General features: G+C 46.3%; 1 protein-coding gene across 2 annotated transcripts in view; it reads left to right on the top strand.

Annotated features, from left to right (window-relative positions):
• Nucleotides 1–16,668, top strand: part of LOC126272785 (DNA-dependent metalloprotease dvc-1-like) — a 63,547-nt gene that overhangs the window by 13,898 nt on the left and 32,981 nt on the right. The gene's annotated exons all lie outside the window — the stretch shown is intronic.

The following is a 16,668-nucleotide window of genomic DNA, read 5'->3' on the forward strand; positions in this document are numbered from 1 at the left end:
AATATTTGTTTGACTCGATTACGGGGCATCGTTTTGCGAAATATCGGTGCCTGTATCAACGGAATCTTTGACCAGTAATCATGGATCCTTGCTTTCTTTTACAATTCCAATAAGCATACCAAGCCCAAACCATTTTCTAAGTTCAGGTCCCGTAACCTCGACAAATTCGGCATTTTTAATCCAGTTTCATTCTACTGCAATTTTGACTGTAGTACTTTTAGGTTTCGTTGCTAATATATTCAAATACATCGTTCCCAATATGTAATTCTAAGATATCCTTCAAATTTATTACTGGTCCTCGGTAAATCAGTCTGACCATTCTGCACTGTCTTCTTCGTCTGATTCATCCGAATCAGTTGGCAACCGTAGCGATCGCCGAATTCTTGTTGGACGTATTTAACAATCTTACAAGATTCTGCTTTTCTTTCATTTTTTTGAGATAAAATTTCTTGCCAATAGCCCCTCCATGAACCATGGACCTTGCCGTCGGTGGGGAGGCTTGCGTGCCTCAGCGATACAGATAGCCGTACCGTAGGTGCAACCACAACGGAGGGGTATCTGTTGAGAGTCCACACGAAGGCGTGGTTCCTGAAGAGGGGCAGCAGCCTTCTCAGTAGTTGCAAGGGCAAGTCTGGATGATTGACTGATCTCGCCTTGTAACAATAACCAAAAGGGCCTTGCTGTGCTGGTACTGAGAACGGCTGAAAGCAAGGGTAAACTACGGCCGTAAATTTTGCCGAGGGCATGCAGCTTTACTGTATGGTTAAATGATGATGGCGTCCTCTTGGGTAAAATATTCCGGAGGTAAAATAGTCTCCCATTTGCATTTCCGGGCGGGGACTATTTAAGAGGATGTCGTTGTCGGGAGGAAAAAACTGACATTCTACGGATCGGAGCGTGGAATGTCAGATCCCTTAGTCGGGCACGTAGGTTAGAAAATTTAAAAAGGGAAATGTTTAGGTTAAAGTTAGATATAGTGGGAATTAGTGAAGTTCGGTGGCAGGAAGAACAAGACTTCTGGTCAGGTGACTACAGGGTTATAAACACAAAATCAAATAGGGGTAACGCAGGAGTAGGTTTAATAATGAATAGGAAAACAGGAATGCGGGTAAGCTACTACAAACAGCATAGTGAACGCATTATTGTGGCCAAGATAGACACAAAGCCCATGCCTACGACAGTAGTACAAGTTTATATGCCAACTAGCTCTGCAGATGACGAAGAAATTGAAGAAATGTATGATGAAATAAAAGTTATTCAGATAGTGAAGGGAGATGAAAATGTAATAGTCATGGGTGACTGGAATTCGAGTGCAGGAAAAGGGAGAGAAGGAAACGTAGTAGGTGGATATGGATTGGGGCTAAGAAATGAAAGAGGAAGCCGCCTGGTAGAATTTTGCACAGAGCACAACTTAATCATAGCTAACACGTGGTTTAAGAATCATGAAAGAAGGTTGTATACATGGAAGAACCATGGAGATACTAAAAGGTATCAGACAGATTATATAATGGTAAGACAGAGATTTAGGAACCAGGTTTTAAATTGTAAGACATGTGGACTGTGACCACAATCTATTGGTTATGACCTGTGGATTAAAACTGAAGAAACTGCAAAAAGGTGGGAATTTAAAGAGATGGGACCTGGATAAACTAAAAGAACCAGAGGTTGTACGGAATTTAAAGGAGAGCATAAGGGAGCAATTGACAGGAATGGGGGAAAGAAATACAGTAGAAGACGAATGGGTAGCTCTGAGGGATGAAGTAGTAAAGGCAGCAGAGGATCAAGTATGTAAAAAGACGAGGGCTAGTAGAAATCTTTGGGTAACAGAAGAAATATTGAATGTAATTGATGAAAGGAGAAAATATAAAAATACAGTAAATGAAGCAGGCAAAAAGGAGTACAAACGTCTCAAAAATGAGATAGACAGGAAGTGGAAAATGGCTAAGCAGGCATGGCTAGAGGACAAATGTATGGATGTAGAGGCTTATCTCACTAGGGGTAAGATAGGTACTGCCTACAGGAAAATTAGAGACACCTTTGGAGATAAGAGAGCCAGTTGTACGAATACCAAGAGCTCAGATGGAAACCCAGTTCTAAGCAAAGAAGGGAAAGCAGAAAGGTGGAAGGAGTATACAGAGGGTCTATACAAGGGCGATGTACTTCAGGACAATATTATGGAAATGGAAGAGAATGTAGATGAAGATGAAATGGGAGATACGATACTGCATGAAGAGTTTGACAGAGCACTGATAGACCTGAGTCGAAACAAGGGCCCGGGAGTAGACAACATTCGATTGGAACTACTGACGGCCTTGAGAGAGCCAGTCCTCACAAAACTCTACCATCTGGTGAGAAAGATGTGTAAAACAGGCGAAATACCCCCAGACTTCCAATCCCAAGGAAAGCAGGTGTTGACAAATGTGAAAATTACCGAACTATCAGTTTAATAAGCCACAGCTGCAGAATACTAACGCGGATTCTTTACAGACGAATGGAAAAACTAGTAGAAGCCGATCTCGGGGAAGATCAGTTTGGATTTCGTAGAAATACTGGAACACGTGAGGCAATACTGACCTTACGACTTATCTTAGAAGAAAGATTAAGGAAAGGCAAACCTACATTTCTAGCATTTGTAGACTTAGAGAAAGCTTTTTGACAATGTTGACTGGAATACTCTCTTTACATTCTAAAGGTGGCAGGGGTAAAATACAGGGATCGAAAGGCTATTTACAATTTGTACAGAAACCAGATGGCAGTTATTTAGGTTAGAGGCATGAAAGGGAAGCAGTGGTTGGGAAGGGAGTGAGACAGGGTTGTAGCCTCTCACCGATGTTATTCAATCTGTATATTGAGCAAGCAGTGGAGGAAATAAAGGAAAAATTCGGAGTAGGTATTGAAATCCATGGAGAAGAAATAAAAACTTTGAGGTTCGTCGATATCGTAATTGTCAGAGACAGCAAAGGACTTGGAAGAGCAGTTGAACGGAATGGATAGTGTCTTGAAAGGAGGATATAAGATGAACATAAACAAAAGCAAAACGAGGATAATGGAATGTAGTCGAAGTAAGTAGGGTGATGCTGAGGGAATTAGATTAGGAAATGAGACACTTAAAGTAGTAAAGGAGTTGGTCGAAGTAGAGAGGATATAAAATGTAGACTGGCAATGGCAAGGAAAGCGTTTCTTAGGAAGAGAAATTTGTTAACATCGAGCATAGATTTGTCAGGAAGTCATTTCTGAAAGTATTTGTATGGATTGTAGCCATGTATGGAAGTGAAACATGGACGATAAATAGTTTGGACAAGAAGAGAATGGAAGCTTTCGAAAAATGGTGCTACAGAAGAATGCTGAAGATTAGATGGGTAGATCACATAACTAATGAGTAAGTATTGAATAGGATTGGGGAGAAAAGTTTGTCGCACAACTTGACCAGAAGGGATCGGTTGGTAGGACATGTTCTGAGGCATCAAGGGATCACTAATTTTGTATTGGAGGGCAGCGTGGAGGGTAAAAATCGTAGAGGTAGACAGAGATGACAACACTAAGCAGATTCGGAAGGATGTAGGTTGCAGTAGGTACGGGGAGCTGAAGAACCTTGCACAGGATAGAGTAGGATGGAGAGCTGCGGCAAAGCAGTCTGAGGACTGAAGACCACAACTACTACTTCACAATAGCGAAATTCGTCTGGAATTTCAGACAAGACGCCCGCGCATTCATCGTAAATAATCCTATTGTCTATTTCGTCAGCCATGATGAAAGGGCACAAGTTCTTAAGTAAAATGAAACTTGTTGACGCGTGTAACGTATTGTTACCTAAACAAAACATCAACAGAATGCAAAAGATACTAAAGTGATGTCGCTAGCCACTGCGCGATACTATGCCCACGACACCACTGTGGTGAAATTGGCCGCTATTTCGCACACGACACCACTGGTGTCGCCGGACGGTATAGTGTTAAGCTTAACTAGGGAAGCAGTGCTCTATACTCGCGGGCTTCTATTTTCCTAGCTGCTTGTGGGATGCATCCTTTGAAATTTTTTCTTCTCCCATTGGAAAGGGTGGGCCACTGGTATGTACAAACACCCAAACATAAGGGCTCGTAACTAGTTCTGATTCTGGGTGTATTCGGAGTGGTGGTATATACAGTAACAGAACGGATGCTGCTGGCTAGAACGTATTTTTCATAGTCATGTGGAAAGGTTTCACCCATCTATATCCAAAAGGGCGTAGGTGGAGTCTATGGTTCTTTAAAGTCAGTCATGTGCCTGTACAATGGAATATTGTTTGGTGAAAACTTCTACTTTCCACCAAGCAATTAACCTACAAAAAGCTAGACGTCTTGGAGTATGCAAGAGAGATCTAAACACCACCTTGAACCCCAGCAAGTGTCGTGACTTGCAGGGATCTCGTAGACATTCCCAGAGAAAAACTAAATTAGAGTGGGCTCAAGCACGGATTGTTGATGAGAAAACTAATGAAAAGGGTGGACTGCAATGTAATGAAATTAGACTCCTTTATACTTGCATTCAACCGCACGAAACTTCCAGAGTATATCAAGGCAGGTTTCCTTCCTCTCTTTGCGCGTCCTTATTTCACCCACTCGGTGCGCTTTTTAAAGTGGCAGCACTTTTGGCAGACTACTATCAGATGTGAGAAGCCACTTGGGACAAATGTGGGAAGGCCGCCAATAGAGTAGTTGGTTGTCAATCTCACGTGAAATGTGGAAACTGCTCTGAGTATCACCCTGTCTGGAGTATGGACTGTAGCGTTTGCCTTGCAGAGAGAAAGACACTCAAAATTAAAACCCCTTAGTGTATATCGTGTGGTGAAGCCAGAAAGGTCTAAAAGGCTATGCAGACCCCGATGTTCGCTACCGGCTTTGCGTTTGTTCTTAAACAGTCACTCCCTAAAATCGTTGCTGCTACACAAACTAGAGGCAATTAAACAGCATCGGTGAGCTCTACACCGACATAAGTGGTACTCTTTCCTAGAGCACCTAACAGCCTCAAAGCGGCTCTGTGCCCACGTTCGCCAGCTTATAAAACGATGGAAACAGGAGTGTTTGGAAAGGTACATGTCGACCATTGGGTGCCATACATCACCTTCCCAAGTCCGGACGAAGATCAGACGTCTTTTTGTGAACCAGACCCTAACAGATGCCGGCATCAACATCAATGGCGTGTTATCTACCGACGCAAATGCGATTGCTGACCACTATGCTCGAGCCTCTGCGGTGGACAACTACCCCTAGCCTTTCTCACCCTCAGAGGATGGAAAGTCCTCTCTTTCACTACATGTCATAGTGAACCCTATAACGCCCAATTACAGAGTGGGAGCTCCTCGGTCCCCTGGAACGTAGCCCTGACACCTCATGGGAGGGGATTGAATCTACAGTCAGATGATTAAACATCTCTTGTCTGACTACAGGCGATATCTCCTCGTCTACAACTGGATCTGGTGCGATGGCGTCCTTCCATCGCGATGGCGGGAGAACACCACCATTCCAGTGCTAAAACCCGTTAAAACCCGGTTGAGGTGGATAGCTATCGGCCCATCAGTCTCACCAACGTTCTCTGTAAGCTGCTGGAACGTATGGTGTGTTGGCGGTTGGGTGGGGTCGGGTCATGGAGTCACGTGGCCTACTGACTCCATGTCAGGGCAGCTTCTGTCAGGGTCGCTCTACAGCTGGTAATCTTGTGTCCATTGAGTCTGCCATCCAAAGAGCTTTTTCCAGACACCATTATCTGTTGACCATATTTTTTGACATAGATAAGACATACGACACGACATTTCGACATCATGTGCTTGCCACATTGCATGAATGGGGTCTCTGGGGCCCACTCCCGATTATGATCCAAAACATCCTCTCGTTTCGCACTTTGTGTTCAAGTTGGCGCCTCCCATAGTTCCCCAGTATTCAGGAGAATGACGATCTGCAGGGCTCCATACTGAGTCTATCTTTTGAGTGATTAACGGTCTAGCAGCAACTGTAGGGCCGTCGGTCTCAACTTCGCTGTATGTGGATGACTTCCACATTCCATACTGCTCCACCAGTAGTGGTGTTGCTGAATAGCGCCTTCAGGGAGTCATTTATAAGGCATGACTGTCATGGGCCCTAGCCCATGGCTTCCAGTTTTCAGCACTTCAGTCAGTGTCAAACCGATAAACCAGAACTTTAACTTCATGATGATCCACTCATTGTAGTGGACTGGTTTCCGTAACCTGATTGACTTGGCTACCTCACCTTCGTCAGCTTCAGCGGAAGTGCTTCAGCACCTCAGTGCCCTCCACTGCCTGAGCAGTACCAACTGGGATGCAGATAGCTCTAAGCTGCTGCAGTTCTACAGAGCCCTTGTTCAATCCCACCTTGACTACGGGATTGTTGTTTACGGTTCGGCGGCGCCCTCAGAGTTGCGTTTACTCGACCTGGTGCACCACTGGCATTTGCCTAGTGACGGGAGCTTTTAGAACGAGTCGGGTGACCAGAGTCCTGTTGGAGGCCAGAGTCCCTCCATTGAAGGTTAGGCGTGCAAAACTGCTCGCCAGCTACGTTGTACACATTCATTGTTCTCTTGCACATCCGAGTTACTGTCTCGTTTCCCATGCCATGGCGCTTGATCTCCCGCATTGGCGGCTCACGCCAGGGCTTAAGATCGCAGTTCGCGTCCTGTCCCTTCTGTCTGAACTAGTCCTTCCAGTTACGTCGTCTCCTCAAGGTCCATTCACGTACACCTCCATGATGTACTCTTAGGCCTCAGATTCTTCTGGACCTTACGCATGGCCCTAAGTACTTTAATCCTGCAGCTCTCCGCTATCACATCGTCTTGTTTCTCCACATGTATCTTGGCCACAAAGTGGTTTACACCAACTGCTTGATGGCTGATGGTCATATGGACTTCGAAAACGCTCATGGAGGACATATTGAACAGCACTCCTTGCCAGATGGCTGCAGTGTTTTCACTGCAGAGCCGGCTGCCATATCTCGTTCTCATGGGCACATTTGCTCATGCCCTGGGGAATTGTTTCTTCTGTGTACTGACTCCATCAGCCTACAAGCTATCGACCAGTGCTACCGTCGCCATCCCTGCGTAGCGTCCATTCAGGAGACTATCTATGCCCTGGAACGGTCCCATAGTTCAGTGGTGTTTTTGTGTACTCCAGGACCCCAGAGAATCCCAGGCAACGAACTTGCCGACAGGCTAGGCGGAAACAACTTCTGGAGATCGGCATCTGCGAAGCTGACCTGCGTTCTGTCTTACGCTGCAGGGTTATTCGGATTTGGGAGACGGAATGGCATAACAGTATGCACAACAAACAGCGTGTCATTAAGGAGACTACGAATGTGTGGAAGTTTTCTGTGCGGTCCTCTCGCAGAGAATCAGTTGCCCTGTGCTGGCTCTGCATTGGCCATACGTGGCTAATGCATGGTTAACTCCTGCATTGCGAGGACCCACATCGGTGTCGCTGCAGCTCACAAATGATGGTCGTCTACCTCTTGATGGACTGTCCACTTTTAGCCGCTCAGCGGCGGACTTTCAACTTTCATAGCACCCTCTGTGTTGGGCGACAATGCCTCAACGGCAGCTTTAGTTTTAAGTTTTATTCGTGAGGGTGGGTTTTATCATTTGATCTAGGTTTTAGCACATGTCCTTTGTCCCTCTCTGTCCTCCACTCTAGTGCTTGTAGGGTGGAGGTTTCACTGTGTTAGAGTGGCTGGCTTCTCTTTCTTTATTCTCATGATCAGGCAGCCATGATAATCTGTTATCTTGCTATATCTCTCCTTGTGTGTCTGTTTTTTTCTTGTCCGATTTTGTCCATTTTAGTGTTCGTTGCCCTTCTGTCATTCTTGTGGTTTTCTCATTTCTGCCTGCTGTATTTTGTATGTCTTGATAATTTTACTCCTACCCTTGTGAAATTATTTTAATCGGAACAAGGAACCAATGACTTAGTAGTTGTTCCCTCTCCCCTCTTTTAAACCAACCAACGAACCAATCTGGTTTTGCAGAGCCACGTGACATGTCAGTCTGTTCATACTAAACACAGGTACTGCCCCTCATTTCTGCGCTGAAACTGGGTCGTTATGTCATCGACCCATCACTCTGATTTTCAGCTCTCTGACTGTTCAGCAGTTATTGAACTTCATTCCAATGACCACTTCCCACTCTCCATTCACTTACTGAATGGAGTACTGCTTCATTAGAAGCCACCAAAATGGTCAGCAGGGTTAACTGGACTCTGTTGAGGCAGCTGTCGGATTGAACACCATCACAGGGTCCAGGAATATGTGGACCACATCATGAGTGATCCGTCATCCCTCTGACTTACCAATCCCAAGTCTTCAGGTCATCTCTAGCTTGGTGGACGGATTAGTGCCGTTCAGCGATCCGGGACAGGCATGTGCCTGTTTGGTGGTTTAAATGCCACCCAGCAGCAGACAACCTCACAGCCCAGAATAGCGAGAGCCAAGGCTAGTCCCGTAATTAAGGAGAGCAGGAAAAAGTCATGGCAAGCTTTCTTGAGTATCATAAACTGTTTTCCTTGTTCCATGAATGTACGGGAAGTCATCAGGATGATATCTGGTAAACACAATCGTATAATAAGATAAGTAATGCTGAAACAGAAGTGTCTTTAGAAAGTGCCCAGAGACACTGCTGAGGCGAGGCACAGCATTTTGCAGTGACTACTGGTGATGCTAGCCAGTATCCGATGTTTCGCTGCTACTGTGCAACTGCAGAGAGGGGCAAGTTGGTGTGTATCTTAAAACTGCACTTCCTCCTTGTGGAGCTGGAATAGGCACTGTCTAAGATTCGTGATGCTGTACCTGGGTACGATCAAATCGGTTACTTCATGCTTTGACATGTGCCAGCAGCGTCAAAGGAAATAGTCCTCAAATGTTTCAATCTTAGATGGCAGAAAAGCCACTCTCTCAGCTCTTTGAGAGAGGCAGTTTTGAGACCTCTCCTCAAACAGGGAAAGGACTGCCCATAGAGCTGTGTAGGAAAGACGCTGGAGCGAACGATTAACCTTTGTCTGATCTGGTCGTTAGAGACCAGATAGCTCCTTAGCCGCTCTGCATGGATTCTGGAGATTACAGTCCACCGTCGACGACATGACCCTGTAACAGTCGGTTGTTTAGCAGGCTTTCCCATGTAAACATTACTGTTTCGCTATGTTCGTTGATATCAGCAAGGCGTGATACGCTACTTGGAGACACAGTATTCTCGAGCAACTTCGTCAATGTGGCTTTCGTGGCCACCTTCCCCTCTTCATACGGTCCTACCTGTCCAAGCACTTTTTTTAGGTTCAGGGGTGGACGTGGTATCGGATTATTTTGAGCAGGAGACTGGTGTTTCTGAGGGCAGTGTTTTATGTGTTGTGCTCTTTGACATAGCCATAAACAGTGCTACGACTAAGATAAGGAGCCCTTGAAGTGCTCCATATTTGTGGATGACTTTGCTTTTTTCTGTTCCTCTCCAGCATTGCAACAGCGGCCGTCAGTTTCATCTTAGAGTGGAGAGGTTAGAGGAGTGGGCTGAAGATATGACAACATTTTTGACTCCAAACAGTCGTGGTTACCTCATGTGAGAGAGACAAAAGCAAGAAACCCAGACGGCAATGAACATCATAAAGTTAATTAGCCACAGGTCTTGGGGAGCAGACAGGGTATGTCTACTCCAGTTCTATAGAGCTATTGTACGTTAACAGCTAAGCTGTGGTAGGAGAGCGTATGGGACAGTGAGGACATCTTGTCTGAATGTTGATGCTATCCACCATTAGGGAATTAGGTGCTTACAGGACCAACCCTGTACCCAGTGTGTGAGGTTGTGGCGCTGCCCCTCACCAATTGGTGGCGGCATCCGACGGTGCATCAGGCATCTAAGTTCCTCCCAACTCAGACTTCCACTGCATACCACACTGTTGCTTGTCTACTTTTCGAACTCCTTTCCTCAAATTGTCCACGAGCAACAATACCATTTGCGATCTGTGTGCAGTATGTGCTGGAATCACTTTGTATGGATCATGTACAGTCGCAAATCCAGGATTTTAACTGCCTATCACCATGGTTACTGCAGAGGCCCAGAGTGATGATATAGTGCAGTACAGGAGATACACTTCTGCATGCGTGTTTAGTACTTCATTTTTCTGCCATTTTAATTGAACATCACAAGTCTATTGCTGTCTTTACGCATGGGTCGAAACAGGGACTACACTGATTGATCTGTTTTCCCTCATCGTGTCCTCGAGGTCACCTGGGTCGAGACCTCACCGAATTCGGTGCGGAACCCTGTGTGATCTTGGGGGCACTGGAGCGGATAACATTATTAGACTGCTAAATTCGTGGTCCCTTCAGATTCTCTGAGTGCCCTTCGCTCTCTACAACGTTTGTACACAGCAGATATAGTCTAGAATATCCAGAATATCCAGGACTCTGTCCAAGCTACAACGACCAGGGGAGGAATTGTCTTTTTTTGGGGACCAGGGCACATGGGCATTGCAGGGAACAAAAGAGTAGATATAGAAGCCAAGGAGGCGTGTAGCGATCCTCAGTTATTTCAGTGTGCTGTCCCCCTGCATGCCATTACGTCGCTGTTGAGGTAGTCATGTGTCGGTGGGAAACGAGTGGCTGGAAGTGATTGTTAACAAGCCACGTCAAGTGAAGCCCACTACACGGACGTGGCGTACTTCCTTTCAGCCATGAAGACGGGATGAGGTCCTCATCACTCATCTTCGGATAGGTCACGGACCTCTGACGTATGGCTTCGTGCTCTGGCGAGAGGACTCCCCAGTGTGTGTGGTGCTTCTGTCGTACAGATCACTGTGCGCCACGTTTTACTCGACTGTGTTTTATTTTCAGATCAGAGAGCAGCTGAAAATTTACTGGCAGATCAGATTTCTAGTTTACGTGAAGTTGAAACGAATGGAGTTAGTTTTTAAAGGTTGGTGATATGTCCAGCTTGTTTCATAAAATTTTAGGGGTATGTTCTTAGTCTGTTAACACGCATATATTTTTTTCCGTAAGTGCTCACCCAGTCACATTACCCTGTGTCTCTTTTAGCTCTTCTGTGGTTTTACGTAGTTCTAATCCCATGTATAGCACCTTTCACCCCCCTCTGTTGTATTAAGGCCGGTGACATAGACTGTGTGGGTCCATGTGAGGGAGGTGGAGTGAGTCATTTTAAAGGTTGCCTCCTCACTGTGTGAAACAGTTTTATACACTTCATCCAAATTAATTTCTTTTAATATGTATAAGGGCGCTGATAACAGCGGCGTTGAGCTCTGTAAGCTACATGCGCACTTGAGATTTGGTGCATCTAAGGAAATATGAATCTGAACTAAAATAAAGTTTATCTTTGGTAGAATGGAAACTGGTGAACATTATCTCAATGTCTCACAAGAGAATAAAGCTACATCAACAATTTTAAATTTTCTTTAGCGCAGTCACACTAAGCTCTTGGAAACCACATGTTGTTTGTTGCTCTTGACACACAGCGATTATTCTGAAAATGGCAAATAGCTCACGTGTTCATGTCGTGGACAGTGTAGACTGTAGAATAAGTCGGTGTTCATTTGAAGTACGGCGCGTTTTATGAAAAAACGTAATGTCAACGGCGTATCATTCATGCAAGGGTGTCGCTAGAGGAAATTAATAAGTGATATGGCCAAATGAGCAGGAATTTCTGTTGTATAAACTATTCGTTAAATTTGGAATATTAATTTTATTGGGAAATCTCTGGCTCCAAAGTTAAGGTCATGTTTTTTCAGGGTGTGTGATTCATCGCTAAGGCTCCCACGATTACGAAAATAATTTTAGTAACATTATACTGAAAACCCAGTTTCACTGTTAACGAAACTCAAAATTCAGCTGAAGTGGTGTGAATCAGAGTCAGATTTCTGACAAGTAACAGTTGAGACTGTAATGTTACAGCGATTTCTTAAACTGTTAAAATACTGACGTGCATCTCTATTCCATGATGGAGGACGTCAAAACCCAACGCCCTATCGTCGAAGCAACACACTCTTATTTCGCAGTTATCTCATGAAATCATGAGCGTTATTAGTAACATAAAAAATTTTGTTTGATCGTAAAGTATATTTATTAACATATGCTAACGAGATGAAAGTAAAGTTTTGTATCACTAATAGTACTGAGATCCCAGTGAGTCACAATTTCAAATGTCTAGTTAGTTTTCGAAGTTTCCCTCACGCTGACTCACTGCTTTCATTCGCCTTATGTTTACCACTTGAGTACATTAGACATAATTTATTAAGCCACACCCCTGCTCTCCTCCACAGGGGGTCCACAACTCTTTTGTGGATACGTGCTTAGCGAGCACGGGACCCCGAGCTAATGTGGCCTTCCTTCCTTTCTGGGCTGCATACCTTCCCTTTCCACATCCTTCCCTATCCCCCATCTTCGCCCCCCCTCCCCGCCCTTACCTCCTCCTCTTTCCTTCCCTTTCTCCCTCTGGGAGTATGTTTTGTGCCTACGTCCGGAGACGGACGCGCAAAAATGTAACACATTCTTTGCTTTCTCTGGTTGCAAGTCTTCGTCCTTCCTTTGTGCTTCTCTTTTCCTTACCTCTTCTCCTTGTCCTTTTCTCTGCTGCGGCATTTGAGACATTTCTTCTTTCCTTTCCCTTTGTTTTTTCCCCTTTCCCTTTTTTCCTCCCTGTGAGTGTCTGAAGGCCGACCCACGCATTTCCATGCGTAGCCGGTGACGGAGTAACGCGTATTTCCCCGCCCCGGGTAGGCAGGTGGGACACGTACGTACCCCCTGGTAAAGGCCAGGCCCAGGGAGGGGTGATTACCCGAGCTGATACCTTCCGAAAGTGCCGATTGGTCCCTCTGTCCGTTTCTTGGGAGGTGTGACCTGAGGTGTGAACAATTACCTAAGGTGGGAGTGCCCTCAGAGAGGGCCCCCACAAGGAAAAAGAGCGCCATCGGACAAGCTGGTACTCTTGGAGATACTTTCGCAATGGTTTCCTCATCTTCTACTATGTCTGCTCACAAGTGTAAGTTCAATGAATCTCAGCCACACAGTCCTTCCATCGTTGCCACAGTTCCTTGTTGTTTCTCGGTCTGACGAAGGTCACGACTTCTCCACAGTCAACCCTTTCATTATTCACAAAGGTGTCGACGCAATTGCAGGTCCTGTAAAGTCTTGTTCCAGATTACGAAATGGCACCTTGTTGTTAGAAACAGTCAGTGCCCTCCAGGCACAAAAATTGCTGCATACTGCACTGCTCCACATCTTCCCTGTCCGAGTGGAAGCGCACCGCACTTTAAGTTCCTCACATGGGGTCGTTTATATACGCTCACTCGACGGATTGTCAGACAAGGAAATTCAACTCTACCTGCCTGACCAGGGCGTAACGGCTGTTCATAGTCATGAAAAGGGTTGACACAAACATCATTCCAACCCGTACTGTGTCCTTGACATTTGACAAAGTTAAACTCCCATCGAAAATCAAAGCGGGCTATGAGAATTTCCGTTCGCCCTTACATCCCAAACACTACGTGTTGCTATCAGTGTCAGCGATTCAATCGCACCAACCAGTCCTGTTCCAACCCGGCCAAATGTGTTACGTGTGGCAAGGATGCCCATGAGGGTGCTTGTCCACCTCCATCCCCTTGTTGCATCAGCTGTATGGGTGACCGCGCTGCTTTCTCTCGAGATTGCCCCATCTTTAAAGACGGAAAGCTCATTCAGGAAATAAGAGTGAAGGAAAAGGTGTCGACCTTTTCTGCTCGAAAATTATTTTGCAGTCGAAAGCCAACTGTGCCTCAGACAGGAAAATACAGCACTGTCCTTGCCTCTCCTTGGCCAACAAAGGAGGCGGCCACGCAGACTTGTCATCGCACATTCGATGAACGTCACTTCCCTAGCGTCGACGATGTAGTCACACATACTACAGACGTTATTCTTACAGCTGCGGAGCGTTCAATACCACGCACCTCCGAATTGCCCCGGAGCCCCTCAGTTCCTTGGTGGAATGAGGCATGCCGTGGCGCAACACGTGAGCGGCGACGTGCTCTCCGCGTTTCCGCCACCATCCTACTTGGGCCAACTGTATCCGCTGTAAGCAGTTCCGTGCGCGTTGCCGTCGCGTCATCCGCGACAACAAGAAGGCAAGCTGGGCCTTCACTAGCTCATTTAACACCTTCACTCCCTCTTCGGAAGTTTGGAGTCTGATTCGACGGTTATCTGGCGCGCCTAGTTTCTCCCCGGTCTCTGGGATCACTGTCGCGCATGATAAGTTAGTGGACCCCGTCGCAATTTCTAACTCATTGGTTCAACACTTTGCTGAGACTTCGAGCTCTTTAAATTTCCCGCCAGCGTTTCTACCGAAGAAACGTGCAGCGGAAGTGCAACCTCTTGCTTTTTCCTCTCAAAATCGCGAAAGCTATACTGTTTTCTCCATGCGGGAACTCTCTTCTTCTCGCTCCTCCGCCCCAGGACCGGATGGTATCCACACCCAAATGTTGCTGAATTTCTCAACCCATAGTCTGCGTTACCTCCTTCGTCTTTATAATCGAATTTGGACCGACAGTATCTTTTCCAGACGATGACGGGAAGCTATCGTCGTTCCTGTTCCGAAACCTGGAAAGGACAAACATCTCCCCTCTAGCTATCACCCCATTTCTCTTACGAGTAGTGTATGTAAGGTTTTGGAGCGTATGGTGAATTGCCATTTATATTGGTGGCTGGAGGCTCGCAGTCTAACACCTGCCCATGCGGTTTCCGAGAGCATCGTTCTGCAGTTGACCATCTTGTTGCTCTCTCCACCTATATCATGAAGAATTTTCTCCGGAAACGCCAAAAACTAGCAATATTTTTTGATCTGGAGAGAGCATACGATACCTGTTGGAGGACAGGCATCCTCTGCACACTGTTCTCTTGTGGCTTTCGAGGTCGGCTGACCCTTTTTCTCCGCGAATTTATGGCAGAGCGCACATTTAGAGTGCGGGTGAACACTATTCTCTCCCGTACTTTCTCCCACGAAAAGAGGTACACCAGGGCTCCGTGCTAAGTATTGTACTGTTTGCCATTGCCATAAATCCAATTATGGACTGACTCCTTCTTGATGTCTCGGGCTCCCTCTTTGTGGACGATTTTGCGATCTACTACAGCTCTCAACGGACCAGCCTTCTTGAAAGACGTCTTCAAGGATGTCTTGATCGCCTCCACTCTTGGAGCATCGAAACAGCCTTCCGCTTTTCTCCCAGTAAGACCGTTTGGGTTAATTTTTGGCGTTGTACGAAGTTTCTTCCACCTTCCTTACATCTAGGACGTGTCAACCTTCCGTGTCTTAAGTTTGACTGAAAACTGTGCTGGTCCTCCCACGTTTCCTATTTTTCGGCTCGCTGTCTGCGATCCCTCAACACCCTCCGTGTCCTGAATGGTATTTCCTGGGTAGTGGACCGAGTGATCCTTCTCCGCCTCTATCGCGCCTTAGTGCGCTTGAAATTGGACTATAAGAGCATAGTTTACTCCTCTGCTCGGCCGTCTATTCTTCGGCATCTCGACTCTGTCCACCACTGTGGATTACGTTTAGTGTCTGGAGCTTTCTACACCAGCCCTGTGGAAAGCCTTTATGCAGAGACTGCTGAATCTCCGCTGTCCAGTCCGCGAGCTGTCCTGAGTCGTTATGCTAGCCATTTGTCTTCCATGCCTGCAAATCCGGCCCATGACATTTTTTTCGACGCCTCCTTGGATTTAGGGTATGCAGGCCGCCCTTCCTCCCTACTACCACCGGGAGTCCGCTTCCGTCAACTGCTCCATTCTCTTTCCTTCCGCATTCCTAAAATCTTCTTGACAACTTGGGGTACAGCACCGCCTTGGCTCCGTCCCCGGATCTGCCTGCTCCTTGACCTTTGTCAATTTCCCAAGGATGGTACCCCTTCACTTGTTTATCGTCGAGCATTTGTCGCTCTATGTGCACAAATGAAGGAACCCACATTTATTTACACTGATGGCTCTAAAACATCGTTAGGTGTAGGGAGTGCCTATATTGTTGGCGACACCCCAAATGGATTTCGGCTTCCCGACCAGTGTTCGGTTTATACTGCGGATACAGTATGTTACATGTTCAGATTCTCTCAACTCTCTCCTCAGTCTCCAAGCTCTCTACCCTGTACACCCTCTGGTCCACCTGATTCAGGACTGCTTCCACTTGGGGGGCGTCTCTGTGGCGTTCCTCTGGATCCCAAGACACGTTGGTATCTGTGGAAATGAGACGGCCGATATAGCGGCCAAGGTTGCAGTCTTTCTTCAGCCAGCTATTCGCACGACTCCCTTCGCTGATCTACGGAGTGTTTTATGTCGTCGTGTTGTTCTTTTATGGCACGCACATTGGTCGACACTTCGCAATAGTAAATTGCGGGACGTGAAAGCTCTTCCCTGTGCTTGGACCTCTTCCTCCAGGACGCGTCGTCGGGAGTAGGTAATTTTAACTGGACTCCGCGTAAAGCACTGTCTTCCTAGCCATCGACATCTTTTAAGTGGCGATCCTCCCACACTATGTCCCCACTGCTCTCAGCTGTGGACGGTAACACAACTTTTACTTAAATGCCCCTATTTTACTCCGTTACGCGTCCGTCTACAGCTGTCGCCTGATACTTCGTCCATTTTAGCAGATGACACGCGCTCAGCCGATCGCGTTCTTGAG

The sequence above is a fragment of the Schistocerca gregaria genome, chromosome 5 (genome assembly GCF_023897955.1).
Source record: "Schistocerca gregaria isolate iqSchGreg1 chromosome 5, iqSchGreg1.2, whole genome shotgun sequence".
NCBI classification, from domain to species: Eukaryota; Metazoa; Arthropoda; class Insecta; order Orthoptera; family Acrididae; genus Schistocerca; species Schistocerca gregaria.